This window comes from Canis lupus, chromosome 4, assembly GCF_048164855.1.
Source record: "Canis lupus baileyi chromosome 4, mCanLup2.hap1, whole genome shotgun sequence".
In the NCBI taxonomy this organism is placed as follows: Eukaryota; Metazoa; Chordata; class Mammalia; order Carnivora; family Canidae; genus Canis; species Canis lupus.
Window position 1 is genome coordinate 9,708,854 of NC_132841.1, and position 22,483 is coordinate 9,731,336.

General features: G+C 44.2%; 1 pseudogene; it reads left to right on the forward strand.

The window, feature by feature from the left end:
* The first annotated feature begins 1,995 nt into the window (after window positions 1-1,995).
* Window positions 1,996-4,600, forward strand: LOC140631470 (glyceraldehyde-3-phosphate dehydrogenase pseudogene; annotated as a pseudogene).
* The last annotated feature ends 17,883 nt before the right edge of the window (window positions 4,601-22,483 follow it).

The window sequence follows — 22,483 nt, forward strand, 5'->3', positions numbered from 1 at the left end:
CGCCCGCGCCGCGGCCAATGAGCGGGGACGCCGCGGGCCCGCCTCCGCCGCCGCCGCCGCCGCCGCCAAGAGGGGCGCGCCGGCCGCCGCCGCTGAGCGGGCGCGTGGTGCTGCCACCGCGAGGCGGAGGGCGGCACTACGGCCTCGCGCGCCGTCCGGCCGGGCCGCCCAGGAGCCGGCGGGGCCCGATCGGAGCCGGGGAGGGGACGGCAGGGGACGGCAGGGGACGCTCAGGGGATGCTCAGGCGCGCCCCCACCCCCGGCCCCACCGATTCCACTGGAAAATCGTCCCGCGGGGCTGCTCCCCTGTCTCCTCCCCGACACTGTCCCGGGGAAGCAGAGCCGTGGCGGGACGCTGGCCCTGCGGCTCGGAGGCCGGTGTCCGGGGTCGGCACGGCGCCGCGTCGCCCCTCGGGTCCCCGGGCCCCTGGGAGCTGGCCCGCCCTGAGCCCCGGCACCCCGGCGGGCGCAGCCTCTGCTCCCCGGCTCAGCTCCAGGGGCTGCGGGACGGCGGCGGCCCGCCGGGCGGCCTCGGGGGCTGTTCCTATTCGAAGGCGGGGACGCGCGCACGTGCGTGTGTGTGGCCCTCCCTGGGGCGAGCCCCCCCCGCCGGCCCTCCCTCCTCCCCCATCCGCCCCAAATTTATTTTTGAGATTTTCTTTCTTCTTCCATTGCTCTCGGTCCCGCTGCCCTCGCCTTTCGTGTGAACGCCGTGGTCGAATGATGATTCGATTCTCTTTTTTCTCCTTTGACTCTGACATCTCAACCCACGAAGGCCCCTGCACGCTTCACTTCCTGCAGCCCCGGGCTGCTGCTCCCGGTGCTGTGTTCCCCGGGAGGTGACATTAGCCCTTAGTAGTCCTTACAGAGGGATGGAGCAGAGGAAGACAATACCTTATAACTAGAGTCTTGTATTCGAGTCACTCCAAACCGGAAAGTGGTCACTTTTCGAAAAAATGTCCATATAGAATCCGAAACAATATATTCCCTAGCAGTGGGCCTGGCAAGGCTTGTTGAAGAAAATATTACCAGCCGATACCCAGAGAATATGATAGATGAGAGGAGAGCTGGAATCTTAGCTGGAAAATCAGAATAAATTGCCAGGGGAGCAATTAGGAAAAGTGCACTCTATGTCCCTGTCATGTCGGTTTGGGTATAGGATTGAAAGCCTCATTATTTGGTCTTTGTTTGCTCTTATTATGGAATTTTTTCAAACATACACGAGAGTATGTAAGGATCCCTGCTCTTCCATGTATGTACTCATCACTCTGCTTCACCAATCCTCTGTTTCATGTGCCCTCCTCCTACCATGCCCCCTGCAGCACCACCCTATATGGTTTAGGGGGGGAACATCTGGAATACATTTCAAAGTAAAAAATCCCAAACACCACATCATTCTCTGCTCCCCAAATGCCTTGGTTTACACATCAAAGAAGAAGGAGAAGAGGAAGAGGAGGAGGGGAAGAAGAAGGAGTATAAGGAAGAGAAGGAGGAAAGATGAAGAAAAGAGATTTCCTTTCAAACCCACAAAGCCACCTAACAAAATCAATAAACCCTCAGACTGGCTCTGAGAGGCATGACTTTTAGCCCAAGGCCACGCAGTTAATAAGTGACAAGTGCAAACCCAGGCAGCGCAAACTGCAAAGCCCACACTCATCCAAAGCACCAGGAGAGGAGGCGAGGATGCTGGGCAGACCAAGCAAAGCTGTCTGGGAAGCCCTGCCTGCCCTCGAAGTCTGGAGTTGAACTGTTTCTGACCTTCATCGTAATTCCCTTCTGAAATTATTGCTAGGCCTTTCGTAAAGACATGAGTCTAAACTTGTGCAGCCTGGTGTGCTAATCTTGGGGATGTTGAGGGATTAGGGGCCAATGAAGAATGAAGATTCCTGCTGCCTGCTCTTCTAAGAGTCCGTAGGGAACAACCAAGACCCCCTACCGTGGGCTGCTGCCTCGAGCCCCAGGCTCCGGCAATGGTGCCCTTAACCAAAGCCAGGAGCAACAGGAAAGATCCCATATGCTAATAGAACATCCTGGAGAGGCACTCTGCTCCTCCCCGTCCGACAGACAGCCACATCTTCTGGTGCAGGGCCAGCCGCGTCCCCGAGACACGATGGCGAAGGTCGGAGTCAACGGATTTGGCCGTATTGGGTGCCTGGTCACCAGGGCTGCTTTTAACTCTGGCAAAGTGGATATTGTCGCCATCAATGACCCCTTCATTGATCTCAACTACATGGTGTACATGTTCCAGTATGACTCTACCCACGGCAAATTCCACAGTCATGGTCAAGGCTGAGAACGGGAAACTTGTCATCAACAGGAAGCCCATCTCCATCTTCCAGGAGCGAGATCCCACCAACATCAAATGGGGTGATGCTGGTGCTGAGTATGTTGTGGAGTCCACTGGGGTCTTCACCACCATGGAGAAGGCTGGGGCTCACTTGAAGGGCGGGGCCAAGAGGGTCATCATCTCTGCTCCTTCTGCTGATGCCCTCATGTTTGTGATGGGCGTGAACCACGAGAAGTATGACAACTCCCTCAAGATTGTCAGCAATGCCTCCTGCACCACCAACTGCTTGGCTCCTCTAGCCAAAGTCATCCTTGACCACTTCGGCATCGTGGAGGGCCTCATGAGCTATGCCATCACTGCCACCCAGAAGACCATGGACGGCCCCTCTGGGAAGCTGTGGCGTGACGGCTGAAGGGCTGCCCAGAACATCATCCCTGCTTCCACTGGAGCCGCCAAGGCTGTGGGCAAGGTCATCCCTGTGCTGAACGGGAAGCTCACTGGCATGGCCTTCCATGTCCCCACCCCCAACGTGTCAGTTGTGGATCTGACCTGCCGTCTGGAGAAAGCTGCCAAATATGACGACATCAAGAAGGTAGTGAAGCAGGCATCGGAGGGCGCCCTCAAGGGCATCCTGGGCAACACTGAGGACCAGGTTGTCTCCTGTGACTTCAATAGTGACACCCACTCTTCCACCTTCGATGCCAGGGCTGGCATTGTCCTCAATGACCACTTCGTCAAGCTCATTTCCTGGTATGACAATGAATTTGGCTACAGCAACCGGGTGGTGGATCTCATGGTCCACATGGCCTCCAAGGAGTAAGAGCCTCCTGGACCACCAGCCCCAGCAAGAACAAGAGGGAGAGAGGCCCTCAGCTGCTGGGGAGTCCCTGCCCCAACTTAATCCCCCAACACACTGAGAATTTCCTGACCTCCAATTTACATCCCAGACCCCGAGGAAGGGGAGGGGCTTGGGGAGCCCTACCTTGTCATGTACCATCAATAAAGTATACTGTACCCCCCCCAAAAAAAAAAAGAACACCCGGGAGAGGACAAAGGAAAGACAGTAAAGTGAAACCTGCCTAGAAGACACTGTCCCCAATTTCCACTCTGATATTCAGTTGGTACACACCATTTCAGCCACACAAAGTTAGGGGCTATACTCTGGCCAGAGCCTGCTATGTGTCCCCCCTGCTGCCCTGACCCCTTCCAAGATCCCTAGCAGGGCTTCAGGATCCAGACATTAGAAAGGTAACACATGGCTGAGCAGGGGTCCTCTGGCCACCTTTAGATTGGTTACTTGTCTCGCTGTTAAATATTTGTCTAGTGTTAAATGTTTGACTATCGTCTTTGGTGATAACACCTATTTCATAGGAAATAGGAGCTGGAATCCAGGAAACAGGAGCTGGAAGATTCCATTTGAAGGTAGATATGAAGCTTCTTATCAATGCCAGACAACTGGTGGTCAGTATACCCTAATTTCTCCTCTCTTCTCTGATCTATCTGTACTTTCCTTAAGAGGGATGAAACTTTAAGTTGACATGTTTTATCTTCAAGTCTCTTTCTATATTCCCTAATTTGTCTTTCTTGCCTTCATTTCACCCTAAAGCTTATGCCCACTACTTCCTGTCTAAGTAAATATTAACCCCCTTTGACTTTCTCTGGAAAATTCTCAGTTCCCTCTTTTCACTGGCACTGTGACAGGTCCTCATTTCTCCTTCCCACTCTTCTCTATTTATAGTTTTCACATTTTTGGCAGGTTTGCTACAGAACACTCAAAAATTGCAAAGAGAAATATTGTGCTCGGGAAATTTGTACGGGCATTTTCTCCAATATCATCCTTATGTTCTTCTGAGCCTCTCCTGAACTGTTGGACTAAAGCAGCCAACTCTTCCACCAGCAACCAGAGTCGTCCTTGTTCACTACTGTGGGAACAGAGGGTTTCCATTTTGAACTAAAGGCTGAGCATATAGTCTGGTGGTCTTCATTGCCAAGAAAGCAGGTGCAGGGTGGGCGGAGCATGGAGACAAGCACCAGGGGGGAGGCCTCCATGTGACTGGGAAAGCTCACAATGAGCCAACAGGGCCATTTCAACATCTTCTGTATTTTAGCTATACCTTGTTTCATTCCAGAGTGGATTTGAGGTCATTTGGTTTGATTCTTAAATGTTTCCCATTCTGGGGCACCTGGGTGGCTCAGTGGTTGAGCATCTGCCTTTGGCTCAGGGCATGATCCCAGGGTCCTGGGATCGAGTCCCGCATCAGGCTCCCCCACAGGGAGCCTGCTTCTCCGTCTGCCTATGTCTCTGCCTCTGTGTGTGTGTCTCATGAATAAATAAATAAATAAATAAATAAATAAATAAATAAATAAAACCTTTGGGATGCCTGGCTCGCTCAGTGGTGGAGCATCTGCCTTCTGCCCAGGGCGTGGTCCTGGAGTCCCAGGATGGAGTCCAGCATCCGGCTCCCCACAGGGAGCCTGCTTCTCTCTCTGCCTGTGTCTCTCATGAATAAATAAATAAATAAAATCTTTAAAAAATTTTTCATTCCAACTAGAAAACAGATTAATCCGAGGGCCTCCCAAATTCTGCTTCATCTCTCTAATCAATTAGTACCCCAAATCAGGTATGATAGTGCCAGAACATTCTTCCATGTGTATTTTACAACAGACTGACATTTTACCAGGTTTTTTTCAAACTAATAGGAATGGGATAACCTTTTCTTAAGTATTACAGGGCAAATCATGAAAGACTTTGAAATGAACCTAAAAGATCATAGTGTCTTCAAAGGGAAAACAGGCTGAGTGAAGTAAGTCAGTCGGAGAAGGACAAACATTATATGTTCTCATTCATGTGGGGAATATAAATAATAGTGAAAGGGAAAATAAGGGAAGGGAGAAGAAATGGGTGGGAAATATCAGAAAGGGAGACAGAACGTAAAGACTGCTAACTCTGGGAAACGAACTAGGGGTGGTAGAAGGGGAGGAGGGCGGGGGATGGGAGTGATTGGGTGACGGGCACTGGGGTTTATTTTGTATGTTGGTAAATTGAACACCAATAAAAAATAAATAAAAAATAAATAAAAAACAAAACAAAGGGAAGACAGGTGTCTCACATACCCTTCTGGGCTAACCGATCCTATGGGATATTCTGTGCCTTTCTAGTCTTTGAGCTACTTTGAAATTCTATAGATCGTACATGATTGATATGGATGCAAATAATCTTGCTTATGGACATGCAAATGAATTTTGTCCACTGAAAGGACAGTTGACCCCCTCTTTCCTTTGGTAGAAGCCATTTCAGAATCCATTTGCATTCTATTTGCATATCTATTTGCTTCTGTCAAAGCAAATTCATTTAAGTATTATTGATTGTATACATGTCTGCATTTGAGATTCTCGCTTGAAGTGGTGGTTACATCTCAGGGTGGTTTGCATCCTATGAAAGGATTCTGGTAAATGAAAAGGGCAGAGAAATCAAATCAGTGAATTTTAGAATTACCTTTTGCGTGGCCAGCACTATGCCAGTGGGGAGAATGAATGAAGCTCAAACTCCAGGATCTGGCCCTGAGGAGCCCCAATAATCTGTGTAGACATTGTCATACCTGACAAGTGTACGTTACACTTCCCGTCAGTGTTTCTCAGGGTTCAGTTAACCAACCTTTCTCTTCCATGCTACCCTCTCCTGTAGTGATATCAACTGTGCCCTTGGCTTCAGTTCCCATTTACGATAGAACACTTCTCCCATTGTATCACCACCATCTGTTTCTTTCCTCCCCACCAGACTCATGTAACCGACCACTTACTTGTGCTATTTCACTCTGATGTCCTAGACACCTATACCCTCATTTCACCTGAGCCTCAAAACTCAGAATGCTCAAAACTTGATTTATTATCTTTTCTGGAAGGCTTGCTTATCCTCCTTCATTTTGCTTCTTTAAAAATGGCTCTACCAATGCCAGCTGCATATACCAGAAACCCAGGAATCAATCATATGACTGAGCCTACCTGTTGTACTTTAAAACCCTTGCCCACAAACCTCCATGGGTACTCAACACTGACTTCAAACTCCCTTGTCTCTCCAGTGGGTTTGCTTTGCCTCTAATGATGACTAATTTCACACCTTCAAGACTTGCCTCAGCAACCCCCAGCCTCTCCTTTTCTGAACAATGTCCTTTCACTCTCAGCTCATGCCCTAGTGTCACACTTCGGAGAGGGGGTGGGGAGTGGGGAATAAAAGCCACTTTATGCAGGAATTCCCTTTTCTTACCACCTTTAAATCACATTTATACCTGCATTTGTATCCATTTTTATTTGTTTTTAAACATTCACTCAACAAATATTTAGTAAGTACCTACTATGTGCTACACATTGCCCTGAGTGTTTGTAAACTTGTGGTGAACAACACGGAAAAGTCCCTGGCATCCTGGACTTTATATGGTAATTGGAGAAATGTACAAGAAACAGAGAAAAGAAAAATGTGAGCTGAAGACAGAGCAGGTTTATTGAGAAGAGCAGAGAGAGACTATTCCAGGGGAGCATGTGCCCACTGGCTATAATTCACCCAGTGGGGCCTCCCTCCCATGTTTGGGATTTATTCCCTCCAGCCTTTGCCAGGATTCCACTCCCAGGGTTAACATCAAGGTCTCCTTTCCAATGGATCCTTCCAATCAGCATATAAATGACCTTTGTCTCAAGATAAAACAGACTTCCTTTGACTTTACATCTTCCTATAGCCACCTCTATATTTCTTTCCCCATCTCATTCCTAGCATTACTTATAAAATATTTGTCTATACCTGTGGGTACACTATTAGGGTACCATGTCCCCAAGGATACCTGAAAAATCTTCAAAGAATCCACATGTGCAGATCATTTTAAGGAAATCCATTTTCAGATCCAAACACCATCTATACTCTGTAGTATAAATGATATGCCCAAGAATGGGTCTGATTTCATGATACTCTTCTCACTTCCTCCCAAATCTTATTAGCATATGACTTGGGCAGATACCAAACTTGAAATTATTGGTTTTGTTTCAAGTAACATCCTTCAGTGGGTAATCTTGGGGCTCCACCACTAGGGCTTCTTCTCCTTATTAAGGTTGAAGGTTAGCATTGGAAAGAGGGTATTTGGGTTGATGTTGAAGCTCTAAAATCAGGAAAACAACCAGTTTGGGTTAGTGACACTGATTCCTCTATATTTAAGTTAAATTATATTTTTTTAGAAACATAATAAGGAAAAAAACAAGTAAGCATTTTAATGATGTCGTTTCATTCCAGTGTAGTTTGGTAAGTAAAATAATAGAAAACTAGGTTGTTCTTCCTTTAAAAAATCAAATTGTAGCAGGAAAATTATATTCCAATGAAGTCAATCCTTTCCTGTTTCATTTTTTTAATGTTTAATATTTTCAATGTCTAGTTAATAAAATATACATAAACTGCAATGAAACATTTATGATTAAAAATTTCAGATGTCAACTTACAAATGTGCAAGGTGCATGAATTCTTGTAGGGGGTTTGTGCATCATACCCTCATAGTATTAGAAAACATGGACATACACTTGGCATTTCTTCTCTACTGCACTCTTAGTCACGTGGTTTCTCTTCCTACCATTCTGGACCTATATGCTTCTCTGACTCATCTCTGCACCTTAAGGAGCTTGATTGTGGGTTTTTTGTTCTCTATCCATCAGGGTTTCACAACTTGGCACTATTGACACTTTGTCTGGATTATTCTCAGCTATGGGGCCTGTCCTGTGCACTGCAGGATGTTTATAAGCATCTCTGGTCTCTAGCCACCAGATGCCACCAGGGTGGCCAGTAGCCACCCCTGACCCAGTTGTGACCACCAAAAACGTGTCTGGGTATTGTTCAATCTGCCCTGGGAGCAAAGCTCCTTGCCTCCCAGCCCCAGTTTGAGAACCACTGCTCTAGATGATTCCATCTGGCATCATTGATTTAAGTACTTTGTATAAGCTGAAGGCTCTGAAGTTAGCATCTTTAATCCTCACCTGACATTGGAGCTGAGACTCCTGTGCCCGACTGCCTGCAGCATTTCTCCAGGAATATGTAACAGCAGTCTTATTTTCACCATGATTTCTAACCTGCTCCCTCCTCAACCTGCTCCTGTCCCAGTCTCCCCGTCTTAATAAATGGCATCCCCACCTACCACCTAAATCCTCAGTCCCTGGGATGGGTTCTCTCTTTCCTTATCTCATATTTAATCCATCAGCAAAGCCAATTGATTTTACCTCTAAAACAGAAGTCAGACTTGATCACTGCTCTTCATATCCACTGCTCCCATTTGAACTCAGACCTTGAAATTTTTTTGCATTTCAGATACTGCAAATAGACTTTGGTCTCACGACTACACCTATGTAGATATTTTACAAAATCGCTGAAGATCACTAATCACTACCACATTGCCAAATCTAATGACTAATTCTCAGATCTCAAACGACTCAATCCATCAGTTCCAAATGACACAGAAGTCCCTTCACTTCTCTTAAAGTGTTCTATTTTACTCATCGAGATTTTGGCTCTCTCTTCCTTTTCCACATTTGTCACTGATTGCTCCTTTCTCTGCTGGGTTCTCTTGAACTTCCTGACCTTTAAACATCAGTGTGCTCCCGGACTCAGAACTTCAGGATGAATTTTCTGTTGTGTTAAAAACAAAATTCAACTGAGCTAATTTTTAAAAACCTCTTGGCTTTATTCAGTGATTGATGAAACGGGCAGCACCTGATCTAACAGACTGAAAGGACCTCTGAGGAGTTGTACAAAATAAAAGACTTTTATAGGCAGAAGGAGGAAGGAGCAAACAAGTCACATTAATAATAATAATAAAAAAAAAGCACGTTGGTTATTGCAAGGTGACTTTCCTTCAGGGGGTGGTGGGGGTCCATCAGGTAGAAGACCTAAGGAGTGCTGATCAGGTGATGACTGATTGAGTGGTTTCAGATTCCATTTCTGGGAGAGCTGAAATCATAAGTAAGTCTCGGTTCAGTGACATGGGGCTTAGCATAAGCAACTCCATTTTGTGCCTGTTGTCTTGTTTTTAACAGTTACTTTATAACAAATAATAGCAATTTTAGTAGCTTTAAACAACTTAGTTTATTATCTTACCATTTCTGTCTGTCAGGAGGCCAGGCACAGCTTAATGGGGTCCTCCACTTGGGGTCTCACTCAAAGGACAAGAGAAGGTGTCATCTGTATTCTCACCTGCAGGCTCCACCAGGGAAGAATCTGCTTCCAAACCCACTCAGGTTGTTGGCAGAACTCATTTCCTTACACCTGTATAGTTTGATGGGAGGTAAGGAGGAGAGTCTTCTAGCTGTTAACTAGAGACTATCCTCAGCTCCCAAAGGCTACCTGCAGTCCTCTGTTGTATGCCTCCACAGGTGGTTCAAAACATGGCTCTTTGCTTCTTCAGGGCCAGCAGGAAAGCCTCTCATTCCAATCAGTAAAAACAGTCTTATTTAATAACTTGTGATCATAATAATGACATCCCCTTACCTTGCCAAATTCTACAAGCAAGTCCCAGGTCCCATCCAAACTCTCGTCCACACTCAAAGGATAAACACAAGGGGACAGGTATCACGAAGCTGCCTTAGATGCTGTTGAACACACCTCTAACCACACTCACTGCATAGCTAAGTCCACTCTTTCTCAGGGCCTGAAATATCACCTAAATCCTAATGATGTTCATATTTATGTCTCCAGCCTGGACCTCATCCCTCAACTCTGAACTCATGTATTCAGTTGCCTGCCTGACATTTCAATGTGGATTCAACCACCATCTCAAATGTAACGTCTCCAAAACCAAACACCTGTTTCCCATCAAACTTGATTCTCTCATAGTCTTTCCCATTTTAGCAAATGGCAACTTCATCGTTCCAGTGCCTCAGGCCAAAAAATCATAAAATCATCCCAACTCATCTTTTCCACATACTCCACACTTAATGTATCTACAAATCCTGTGTGTTTCACCTTCAAATACACCCAGAATCTCACCACTTCTCCCCACCCCCACATTTACCACTCTGGTCCTGGCTAACACCACCTCTCACCTACATCGGTGGTCCTCACGCAGGAGAGTTTTGTGCACCTGCCCCCCAGGGGACTTTGACAGTGTCTGGAGACACTTTTGGTTGTCACAACTAGGGGAAAGGGTGCTACTGGCACCTAGTGGTCAGAGGCCAGGAGTCCTGGTAAATATCCTGTAGACAGCCCCCACAACAAGAATTTATGTGGCCCAAAATGTCATGAAATCTCAATCTATATTAATGCGAGTGGCCTCCTAACAGGTCTCCTGCCTCCAATCTTGCCCCCCACCATAAGTCTATTCTTCACACAGTAGCTTGAGTGATTCTTTTCTAATCTAAGTCAAGTCAAGCCTCTTCAAAACCGTCCAACGGCTTCTTGTCTAGCACAAAGTTAAAGGCAAATCTTTACAGGATACCTGGGTGGCTCAGCGGTTGAGTGTCTGCCTTTGGCTCAGGGCATGATCCTGTGGTCCCGGGATCGAGTCCCGCATTGGGCTCCTGCAAAGAACCTGCTTCTCCCTCTGCCTATGTCTCTGCCCCTCTCTCTGTGTCTCTCATGAATAAATAAATCAATCTTTAAAAAAAAAAAAGACAAATCTTTACAATGGTCTTTGAGGCCTTACGTGATCTGAGCCTACCACCTTCCTTACCTATCACCTACCACTTGCCCTCTTGCTCATTTTTTATCCAGCACTATTGGTCACAGTGTAATTCTTGAAACACACCAGATGTGCTCCCACCTTGAGCTTGCTGTTTGCTTTGTTTGGAATACTCTTCTCCAAATAGCACGATTGCTTATTCCTTAATTTCCTCCATTTGCTCAAATGAGGGAGACTTTCCTGACACAGTCTTCTATAAAGTACCAACCTACTCCCTTAAACCCCCACCCTCCACATCCCCTTATGTAGCTTTACTTTTCTTTCTACCCATGTTTACATGTGACATATATGTATATTTATTTGCTTATTTTTTCACTCAACCACTAAAATGGAAGTTCCATGGGGGCAGTAAATTTATTTTGTCTGTTGTTAACTATTCTAAAATTTAGAACAGTACCTGACACATAGTAGGTGTTCCATAAATATTGCAGAATGGTTTATTTCTATTTTTGCCTTCATTCTGCTCACTCTCTACACAGCAGCCAAAATGATCTTTTAGAAATACAAAAGGAATACCACCACCACCCACAACCCACCACAACAAGACCCTTCAATGGCTTTTCATTGTGCTCAAGCCTCAGTTGACAGTCTTCAGACCAGGCCAGATGAAGATTTCAGAGTTCTTGAAGCACCTGGGTAGCTCAGATGGTTAAGCATCTGCCTTTGGCTCAGGTTGTGATCTCCTGGTCCTGGCATTGAGTTCCAGGGGCTCCCGGCTCAGTGGGGAGTGTGCTTCTCTCTTTCTCTCTGCCTCCCCCCACCCCCAACCCCCGTGCTCTCTCTCTCTCAAATGAATAAATAAAAATCTTTTTTTAAAAAAAGATTTCAGAGTTCTTAATCACTGAGAAGATTACGGTATCATCACCACTAGAGATAATTTTAAAGTTTTTAAATATTAGATCCCAAAATAAGTGTGTTAAAAGCCTAATTAATGATTTTGGATTTCACAAATTCGGATTTCACAAAGTCTCATTAATCTTTCACCTTGTGTATGTTTAATCTTTCCACTGCCCCCTTTTCTGCTTCAGGCACTAACTATACACTGCCAGAATTACTGTAATGGCCTTCCAATTTGTCTTCCCATCCCCAGCCCTATGCCTCTCTCCTTCCCCTCCCCACATCAATTCATCTTCTAAATTTATTTCAAGGAGCAACTGGGTGGCTCAGTGGTTGAGTGTCTGTCTTTGGCTCAGGTAGTGATCCTGGGGTCCTAGGGATCGAGTCCCACATCGGGTTCCCCATTGAGAGCCTGCTTCTCCCTCTGCCTGTGTCTCTGCCTCTCTCTATGCCCTTAAGAATAAATAAATGATACCTCAAAAAAGTAAAAAAATTTATTTCAAAATCATCACTCTAAAATGCACATCTCATTATATCCTTCTCCTATTGAAAATTAGTATCTCCTAAAGATGTCCGAATTTCCTTGGTGTAGGATTTCTGAAGACCCTTTGATTAAATGTGACAGCAACCCAAAGAAAACTGGATTGAACAAAAGGGAAAAAGGAAACAAATAAAGCAAAACAAAAAAAGGGAATTTTCCGGTTCATGTAGGGAAGAATACTGTGGTAGTTCATAAAATCAAAAGAGCTGCAGAGCTAGCAGAGTCAAGAGGTAGGGACTGGAAAGCAGAATACTTTTCTCTTTGTCCATGTCTCATGATTACTTGTCTCCACGTGGCTACTTTCTTTATGGACAGTCTCTTCAAATGTCAGGGAAGATGGCCACTGCCAGCTCCTGAATCCCATCTAGCAAGGCCAGCAACTTCACTAAAAAGAGAATGTCTCCTTCCTGCCATTTACACATCAATCCCAGGGAGGCTGCAATTGGTCCTATTTGTGTCAGGGGGACCAATCACTGAATGTTCATATGTGTGGTTCCCCACCAGACTGCATAAAGCATGGAAGAAATTACCCTCAGGCAATGGGCATTCTGTCCCTAGAAGAGAGAGGTGAGAAAGCACAGTGGTCAGCCACAACACATGGCCAACAGCTTCCACCATTTACTAAACATGGCACCTAAAGACCTTGCAGATCTGGCACCTAATGACCTCTTCAACTCCACTTTTAATTGTTCCTTCCTAGTGTTCTGTGCTCTAATCACAGTGAACTACTGTGAATTCTTGGATGGTTTGGGCTCTCACATACCTGCAGGTAGCCACACCTACTTGCTCTCTGTGCCTAAAACACTATTTGCTGGCTTGTTATATGAAGGTAATACCTTTGGACATTCTTCATACATCATATACTTCATACAACACCTCCTCCATGAAGTCTTTGTTTTGACTTCTGGGTTTTACTATTATTTAGGGATAGTAAGGCCAACAGACCAGGAGACCACTGCCATTGAAAAGATAGTTGGTTACTCACAGATCCCAGAAGGAAGGGGGCCAGCCAAGCCACCAAGGTAGGGTTGAGGAGGACACAGGGAAGCACCAGGGTCTGTCAGGATAGGACTGAGAAATAAGAGCCTTTATTGTGATTCCTGCAGGAAGGAATGGGGGAAGCAGGGACAGCAGTTTAGGACTGGCTCACTTGAATACTTCAGCAGGTGCTGGGGACTAGGGGCTGTCTCTGGTTGTCTGGTACCTGGCCGGGGGTGGTTAAGAGTGATGAGTTCTACAGAGGAGGTGGTCAGGGATCCAGACTCTGCATTAATTGCTTTGCATTTAAAAAGCACACTCCCAGGTGAGTTGTTTACTCTCTCTAGGAATTGACCAACCCTGGAGGGGCAGTCCTTCTAGGGTCAGCAAGGCCCCAATTATCAAAGCATCAGAATATAGAAAATAAAAGAGGACAGCCCAGGTGGCTCAGTGGTCTAGCGCCGCCTTCAGCCCAGGGTGTGATCCTGGGGACCCAGGATGGAGTCCCACATCAGGCTCCCTGCATGGAGCCTGCTTCTCCCTCTGCCTGTGTCTCTGCCTCTCTCTCCCCCTGTGTCTCTTGTGAATAAATAAATAAAATCTAAAAAAAAAAAAAAAAGAAAAGAAAAGATATGATTACTCATCATCCCTGATACTTTTTAAGTCTCTCCCCCAAGCCAGGTTTATGTGTGCTTTCTTTATAATCCCACAATAACTTGTGTATATTTGTCATTGCAAGGTGGCAGTGCCAACAATGGTATCCCAAGCAATAGCTCCAGCAATCTTCAACCTTCAAAGATTGGTTGATTTATTCATAAAGACACAGAGAGAGAGAGAGAGAGAGAGAGAGGCAGAGACACAAGCAGCCACCATGCAGAGAGCCTGACGTGGGACTCGATCCAGGGTCTCCAGGATCATGCCCTAGGCTGTAGGCAACGCTAAACCGCTGAGCCACGGGGGCTGCCCAATCTTTGACCTTTACATTCCTTCTTGGGAAGTAAGTGAGAACTTTAAGCCATTTTAATTTTGATTTAATGGATATGTGACCTCATTTTATGCTGAGAGCCTGTAAGATTGCACACTTAGTCTTTACTCACGTGTCTTAAAAAATATTTTTATTCATATTTTTTATTAAAATGATGACAACAACACTCTAGGTTTAGTATATTCTGAATTTCAATGCAGTACAGGCCACCACCATCTACTTATGCAGTCACTATTCATTTATCCTCATTCAGACTAACCAATACATTTTTTCTCTGCATTATTATGCATATATTTGACCTTCCAAATACTCAGTTAATTAGGAAATTTTAAACTCTGAACTGCTCTTTTAAAAAATTCAGGCCTGTGAATATCCATGCATATAAAATCGAAACTGTATGCATGAATACATAACTACCCCTCACATTGCTGGTTATATAGTGCCTTCCTATCTTTATCTGATGTCTGTGTGTGAATTAGGAAAAGAAGCTCCTTCCTTTGGGCAGATGCAGCTCTGTGTTGTGCAAGCTGCTTGAGGAGCAAAGTACAGGTTGGTTTTCAGCCAAAAGTATCTTCTTCTGAACTATTCTGTAAAACCATAGGCAAAGATGATAAATGGGCACTTGCTTTGCTCCAATGGGCATAGCTCAATGCATGTTCTTTCCTGAGATTTTAATGTCCTCAAGGGGATATGATAGCCGTTATACAACAGCAAGTGAGAGCTAACATATCACGGTGTAAATTTCAACTGCTTTAATAAAATGTTCGTGTTTATATTTAGGAACGTGAACACATATTTAACGTTTTTAGTGATTCAACTTTGAAGCAAAACTCTTTATCATCTTTTCTTCGAGCCTTTAGGTTAATTAAAGAGTGCCCTGAGATTTCAAGGCAAATTGTCATGAGTCAGCATTTATCTACAATTACTTATCTCTATAATCAAATTCTTCTCAAGAAACAACTACAAGTAAACATACAATAAAACACAGATATAGTTTGGAAGCTGACTCAAACTGTCAACCACAACTGCTAATTACACATTTTCCATCAAGTCAGGTGATTGACTATATGAAGGTAAATATTATAGATTTGCAGTTGTGAAATAAACATATAGTAATAAAATATACTTTTATTGCTTTTTACATTAATGGATTTTGGTTAATTTTTTCCCATTTTTTTTACAAAAGAATTTATTTAGGTTCTGCTATGGACTGAATGTGCCCCTCCTCAGAATTCATATTTTGGAACTCTAATCCTCAATGTAATGACATTTACAGATAGGGCCTTTGGGAGGTTATTAGGGTCATGAGGGTGAGGCCCTAATAATGGGATTAGTGCCCTGTGGGAAGAGACAGGAGAGAGTCAATTTCCTCTTTCTCTGATCTTTACCATTAGTGCAAATTATATTCCATACTATGGACATATCATAGTTCATTTATCCATTCACCTACTGAAAGGCATATTTTCTTTTCCAAATTTTGGCAATTATGAATAAAGCTGCTATAAATACTTTTGTGTAGGTTCTTGTATGGACATACCTCTTCAGCTCGTTTGGGCAAATACTAAGAAGCATGATTGTTGGAACTTATGATAAAAGTATGTTTAGTTTTGTAGGAAACTGCAAAATCACCTTTTAAAAAAATATTTTATTTATTTATTCATGAGAGACAATGAAAGAGAGGCAGAGACATAGGTAGAGGGAGAAGCAGGAGCCTGATGTGGGACTCAATCCCAGGACTCCGGGATCATAACCTGAGCGGAAGGCAGATTCTCAACCACTGAGCTACCTAGGTGTCCCAGAAACTGCAAAATCACCTTTCAAGGTGGCTGTACCATTTTACATTCTCACCAACAATGAATGAGGGTCCTTGTTGCTCCACAGTCTTGCCAGAATTGGTGTTATACGGGGTGGCAGGTGGGGGTGGGGAGAGCCAGAGAGCACAAGCAGGGGGAACAAGCAAAGGGGGAGAAGCAACCTCCCTGCTGAAGACAAAGCAAATATGGCAAAACATGACTAGGACATATGTCCCTAACTGCCATCTGATTATTCTTTCTTGTATTTTCTTCTATAAATGTTTTCTTGGTTCTTCTTTCTCACAAGATGATAAGACACAATCATGAGTGCCAGGATTCACCCCTAAATTCCTCTAGCTGTTTCAAATTCTGCCCAATAGATTTCAAGGTGACAGAGACTTAAGCAAGCTTAGTACTTCTATTACTTTAATAAAAACTTTTTACAAAGTATTTCCTCGAGTTAAAATTGACATTGGCATACTGATGTGTGAATCTAAAGATATTATTTCTGAACCCTTACATATTCAACCAATATTTTATTGGAATCTGCTTCAATAAATATTTAATATTCCATACGAATACCAATTATTATATAACAAAATGTTGATATATGTATTAATACATAATACAGAATTATAAAAGAATATACAGTATTAATATAAAATATGATATACAAAATATAATATATGAAATATGATCATATTATTATATCAATAAATAAATTAACGGGGACTCCTGGGTGGCTTAGTCAATTAGGCATCTGCCTTCCGCTTGGATCATGATCTCAAGGTCCTGGAGTGGAGCCCCATGTCAAGCTCCCTGCTTCTTCCTCCCCCTTTGCTTGTTCTCCCAGCTTGTGCTCTCTGTCTCTCCCTCTTTTTGTCATATAAATAAACAAAATATTTTTAAAATAAAATAAAAAATAAATGGGCAGGTACTGTACAAGACACAAGAGATAAGCAGTAGCAGAGAGGAAGTTCTCCCGGGCCTTCTGGCATTATATATTTTTTCCAATGATATTAAAGAAAGCTATTTTATGAATTAGTGGGTTAAAATAACTGACTTGCATGTAAGCCTCTCCTAAAAATATTCCTAATCAGTCATTTATTTTAAACACAGTACATTTGACTCAAAATAATAAAAAACATAAAGTATAATTCTAGCATATACACAAAATAAAATTAAATAGAATGACAGGTATTTACAGAAATTTATTGGGAGATTGGGTACTTGAGAGAAAGCAAGTACAAGGGAAAGACACTGAAGATATTTGTTGGTGTTTGGGAGTTTTTGTGTCCATTCAAGGACTTTGGTTCTCCGTATTACTCTGCTCCCTGGACTTTCAAAAAGGAGAGACTGGGAATGAAGTGGGTGGATTACAGGGGTGCATGAAAGGATGTTGGACTTCATCAGTGATTAAGGATGCAGGATCAGAGGTGCAGACGTTGTCAGTGTGGCAGAGCTAGGGGAAGAGGAGTTGGTTTTACATATCTGGGATAAGCCATTTGGGAGATACTGGCAAGGATTGGTTTCCGAAGATGGAAACATCAATTTACATTTTAATTCCTTAAAAAGAAACCAAAAAGTTAAGCAAGTATCCACCCATCCTTTGACAGTGAGAGTATAACCCGACATTTGCATCTAAGTAGAGCTCCCACTCCACCTTCTTTGGCAAACGGACCCACGTCCGCCTTTCCCTGTGATCACTGAGGATTGCTGGGCTGTGTGGGGAAATGGGCAGAAGCAGAACACCGTCTCCCAAAGCAAAGGGAACAACTTTGCTTGTTCTAAGATTGACACCAAGTAATGGAGATTATCTTTTTCAAAAATAAAGTCAATATAACTTCAGTTGGGCCCAAAATTCATTTCCATGTGGACTTCCGTCCCTATAGCAGAGCCATAAGTGTCAGGAAGGACTGCAGTGCCACTGAAACTAAAGAGGTCATGCACCATCTGAGTCTCAAAGTTGAGTTGTTTTGAATCCCCAGCTAGAGAAAGCTTCTTCTTATTAACCTTCTAGGAACCAGACCTGACAGGCTCCATGTTAGTGTTTTTTTCCTAGTGTGTCGACTTTATTTAACTTTATTAACTTTCTTTAATATCATTGGAAAAAATATATGATGTCAGAAGGGCAGGGACAACTTCTTCTTTGCTACTGCTTATCTCTTGTGTCCTGTGTACAGTACCTGCCCATTTATTTTTTATTTAATTCTTTCCTCGAGTGTCTTCCCATCATTAAAGTTGACTCAAGAAGTTTAGTGTTTGGGTGGAGGAAGATACGGGGCACGGAGTTGTCTGGGCAGAAGAGGCTGAGGTGACCTCCTGGCTCCACACAGCCTGCGTAGCGTGCAAATGACCCAGAGTCCCCCCAGCTCCTGCTGGGGAGCAGAGAAAAGCCCAAGAGGAATGGGGCTGGGATGAGAGGGTCGCAGTATGCAGGGACTTCACAATAGGAGCCAGCCTCCAGTAGTGGGAGCACACGAGACCTGCCCAGGGCCAGCCACAAGCCACATCCTGCATCAAAGACCTTCAGTACCACAGGACGCAGCGCGAATCCAAGGGCTTTGTCTCCAGTCCCAACCCACACTACACGCAGACCCAGGGCAGGGAGGAGGGTAAACCTTTACCTGAAAAAGACTGCGTGGTGCAACTGAGTGTTTAACTGCACCTAGTGGGGAAGCTGCATTGTGAATGCACTCTACTTAACAGAAGATGCTGAGATACTGAAAGTCCTCCCACTTACTCTCCCTACAAGGCGGAGCTCCATGAGCAAGAATGGACAAGACAATAAAGAAGCCATATTTTCTTTTTCACACTGATGGTAGCATGCACTCTATCCATCTACCAAGGGGGCAAATCCAAAAAACGTGCCGGAGTAACTCTGATAATCAAGCCCCCAAACTGGAGTAGGGCAACAAGGCCATGAGAGAAAAATCACCATAGGATAAGGCAAGGAAGCAGATTTGGTTCTGGTCATGTGGCAACTGTGGCAACTGACACGGAAGAGCTCTGTCTGCCATCCTAGGGGTCTGTGTCCCAGGAAAGGGCTGTGTGAAATGAATTGGAAGGTCTGTGTCAGGAAGAGCAGCCTAAGTGTCCATCACCAGATGAACAGACACACAAAATGTGGTAAATCCACACAGTGGAAGATTATTCAGCCTTACAAAGGAAGGAACATGGATGATGTGCCCGGTGGCTCATGCTGGCTCTTGGCTGGGACCTCAGCCAGAGCTAGACTGAAACCCTGCATGGTCCCATCAGTTTGGGGTTTCCTGCTGTCTGCCCTCACAAAGGACAAGTGTCCAATGTCAGAGGATGAGGGACAGGAGTAGTCTCAGTTATTTCCTACATTAAGAGTTGCTTTGGAAACTTCCTGAAAACCCATCATGTCATCCTGGTAAGACCCCCTGCCATGTGGCTATAAAGGAATATCTATGACATTTATCCTATGACCCATGTTTTACTTTGTGGGATGCCAAACATTCAGCAAGCTCACGAGTGGTCTATTTATCTGCAAGCCTGGGTTGCTGTTTCTTGCCTTTAAAAACCAAGTACTATAATTGCTACCATAGACTGGTATGGCCTTTTATAGTTTTCAAAGCATTTATGAGTTCTCCTCCTATTATGTAGCTTCTGAAAAGCAATGTGTATCAGTCAACGTTCTAACTAGCTTGAGCAGAAAAGGACTATTAAATATTATCAGGGGACTTGAAGAACCCCCCAGAGGGTATGGGGCTGTAGCACCACAGGACTGCCAGGGGACATACTGCACTGACTCCCCAACAGTGGGCCCTAGATGGAACCATGGCCACGGCTGCTCAGAGAACTCCAATCATTTGCCTCCATCCTTAGTGCTTGGTGCTTGCTTCTTCTCCCACCAAAGCCTCATGTGCGTGCATCTGATCAGCAGACAATAGGTCACATCTTTATATATTTGCAAGGTAGAATGAGAAAGTACTTTTCTGGCTTCTCTTTTGGGATAGAAAGGTAAAACAGGAACATTCCTCAAAGGTAGGAAGAGTGTCCAAAGGATGCTGACAGTTGAAAATTATGATAAACATGACTAAGTATCACTGACCACCATAAGTGGGGTTTTCACATCTTGAAATGGTTATTATTGTGTTTTGGATGATTATGGAGAATTATTTACTGTAGTCACAAGAGATCTGATAAGAGGGCACCTTTTAGATTTCTCTAACCAATAACGTCCGCATGCCGATCCTATGAAAAAGTTCTCTGAAAGAGCTGGTCAACTTTGATTGCGATACAATTTCTCGGTTGATTATTTTCATCTCACTTGAAGCAGAGCTCAAAACTCTGTTCTCCGTGGGTGGCTGCATAATTGTTTTAATTCATTTGTTAAACGTAATCGTCTCTCCTCACTTCTGTCCTCTTCCTTTGATTTGTGCTCTGCAACAGGGTCCCTAATAGATGTGATTAGAGCTTCCCGCAGTGTGCGGTGTGTGAGGGATGGAGTGTCAACATCGTTAAGCTGGGGACATGTCTTCATTTCATGTTTCAGACTTAGGCTGTTCCTTCTGACACCTGGGGGCTAAGTTAACAAGAGAGTTCTTTGATGGCTTTATGCGAGCTATTTCTGCTTGTCACATGCTAAAGGGGAGCTGGAGAACTGGGAGGAAGAGAGAAGACACAGAACAGGTGGGGTACCTTGTGTTAAATGACCATCCCCTCACCCCCGCCACCAACCCAGTAATTATCTGTGTGCATTTAAACAGAGACATCCCAGGACAGATCAGAGACAGGTCCTCGGCAAGAAGTCAGAACATATTCTTAGGAAGAGTAGTTACGCTAGTGGTCCCTTCTGAATCTTAGATTCAAGACCAAAATAGAACTTCTCACTTCTTGTGCTCTGAATTGAAAACTGGTGCCAAGGGAATAGTCTACCTGGCCCAATGCACCCTTGTTTACCCTAAGGATATGAAGATTTTGCCCTGCACTTTATTTCAGAAGTTTTATGGTTTTAGCCTTCATATTTAAGTCTATGATCCATTCTTAGTTAATTTTTGGATATGGTGTGAAGTAAGGGTGAGGATTTGTTTTCCCATACATATGTCCAATAATAGAAATGCTTTCCAGCCAGTCCCCAAGAAGAATAAGCCTGGGTCTTTCCCAGTGTGTTCCTGGCGATGGTCCAGCACAGCTTTTCTTCTGAGCAGGCAAGTAACTGAAAGAAAATCCTCAAATTTAACAATCTTCTCTACTGGGTTTCTAATTTTTTTTTTTTAAGATTTTACTTATTTATTCATGAGAGACGCAAAGACACAAGCAGAGGGAGAAGCAGGCTCCGTGCGGGAGCCTGATGTGGGACTTGATCCTGAGACTCCAGGATCATGCCGAGCCGAAAGCAGACACTTAACTGCTGAGACACCCAGGTGTCCCTCTAATCAGTTTCAGCTGAAGTCCATACATTTTATCTGCTCCCCCTTTTCAGCCAGCTTTTTATAGGTCACATCAAGTCACCTGTTTAAATTAAACCTGCAAAAAATGACAAGATTACAAACTAAACTGCTTATGAGAGTGTCATTAAGTACCAATCTTTTATTCTTAACCCCAGGATGGAGAAAACTCCTATTCTTGTGAGTAGAAATAGAGTGAGCACCCCTTTCCCATCCTATGCAATAGTGTGCATAGAAACCTTGTCCAAGTAAATCTTAGAATTTAGGTGTTATAGAAAACAGAACAATCATCAGTTTGATGAACCATTGGAAATGGGGACCTTCACAGCTTTGGCTTATAACAGTGGGCATGTACATTCTTGGGTAGCTGTGTGTGATTGATGGATATCAGATTAGAGAGTTTCACCTGAGGAGCAGAGGCTTGTTGTAGCTGTTTTAGGTAGAGTCCAGAGATTCTGTATTTAAAAAAAGGCCTCTAAATGCATACAGCAACATTTATTGCACACTGAGATATCAACACTGAAAACTCAGCAAGTCTACAAGGTACAGAAGCATAAGCACCAATGAATAGATGGCAACAGGAGCTACAGGAATATTGAGGAGAGAGAAGACTGTGATGCTTTTGGGTGTTCAGGGAAAGCTTCTAGAGGATTCAGTACCTGCTGTGATCATTGAGTCATGAAGAAGGGACGTCAGAAAGGGTAGTGTGGTGAGCAAGGGCACAGAAGAGGAGCTGAGCCCATATGGCAGGTGGCAACTAGACTGGCAGGTGGGGCCACAAGAAACTGTGGTCAAGGCAAGCAGCCAGGAGCCAGGAAGCCTCCTTAAAGCCTGAACGCACATATATCATATTTCCCAGAGTAGCATATCCTCAAATGAGGATTATAAGACATATGATTATTTTACATACTGCTAACTGGGAACTTTGCCTATTAAACCATGCTAC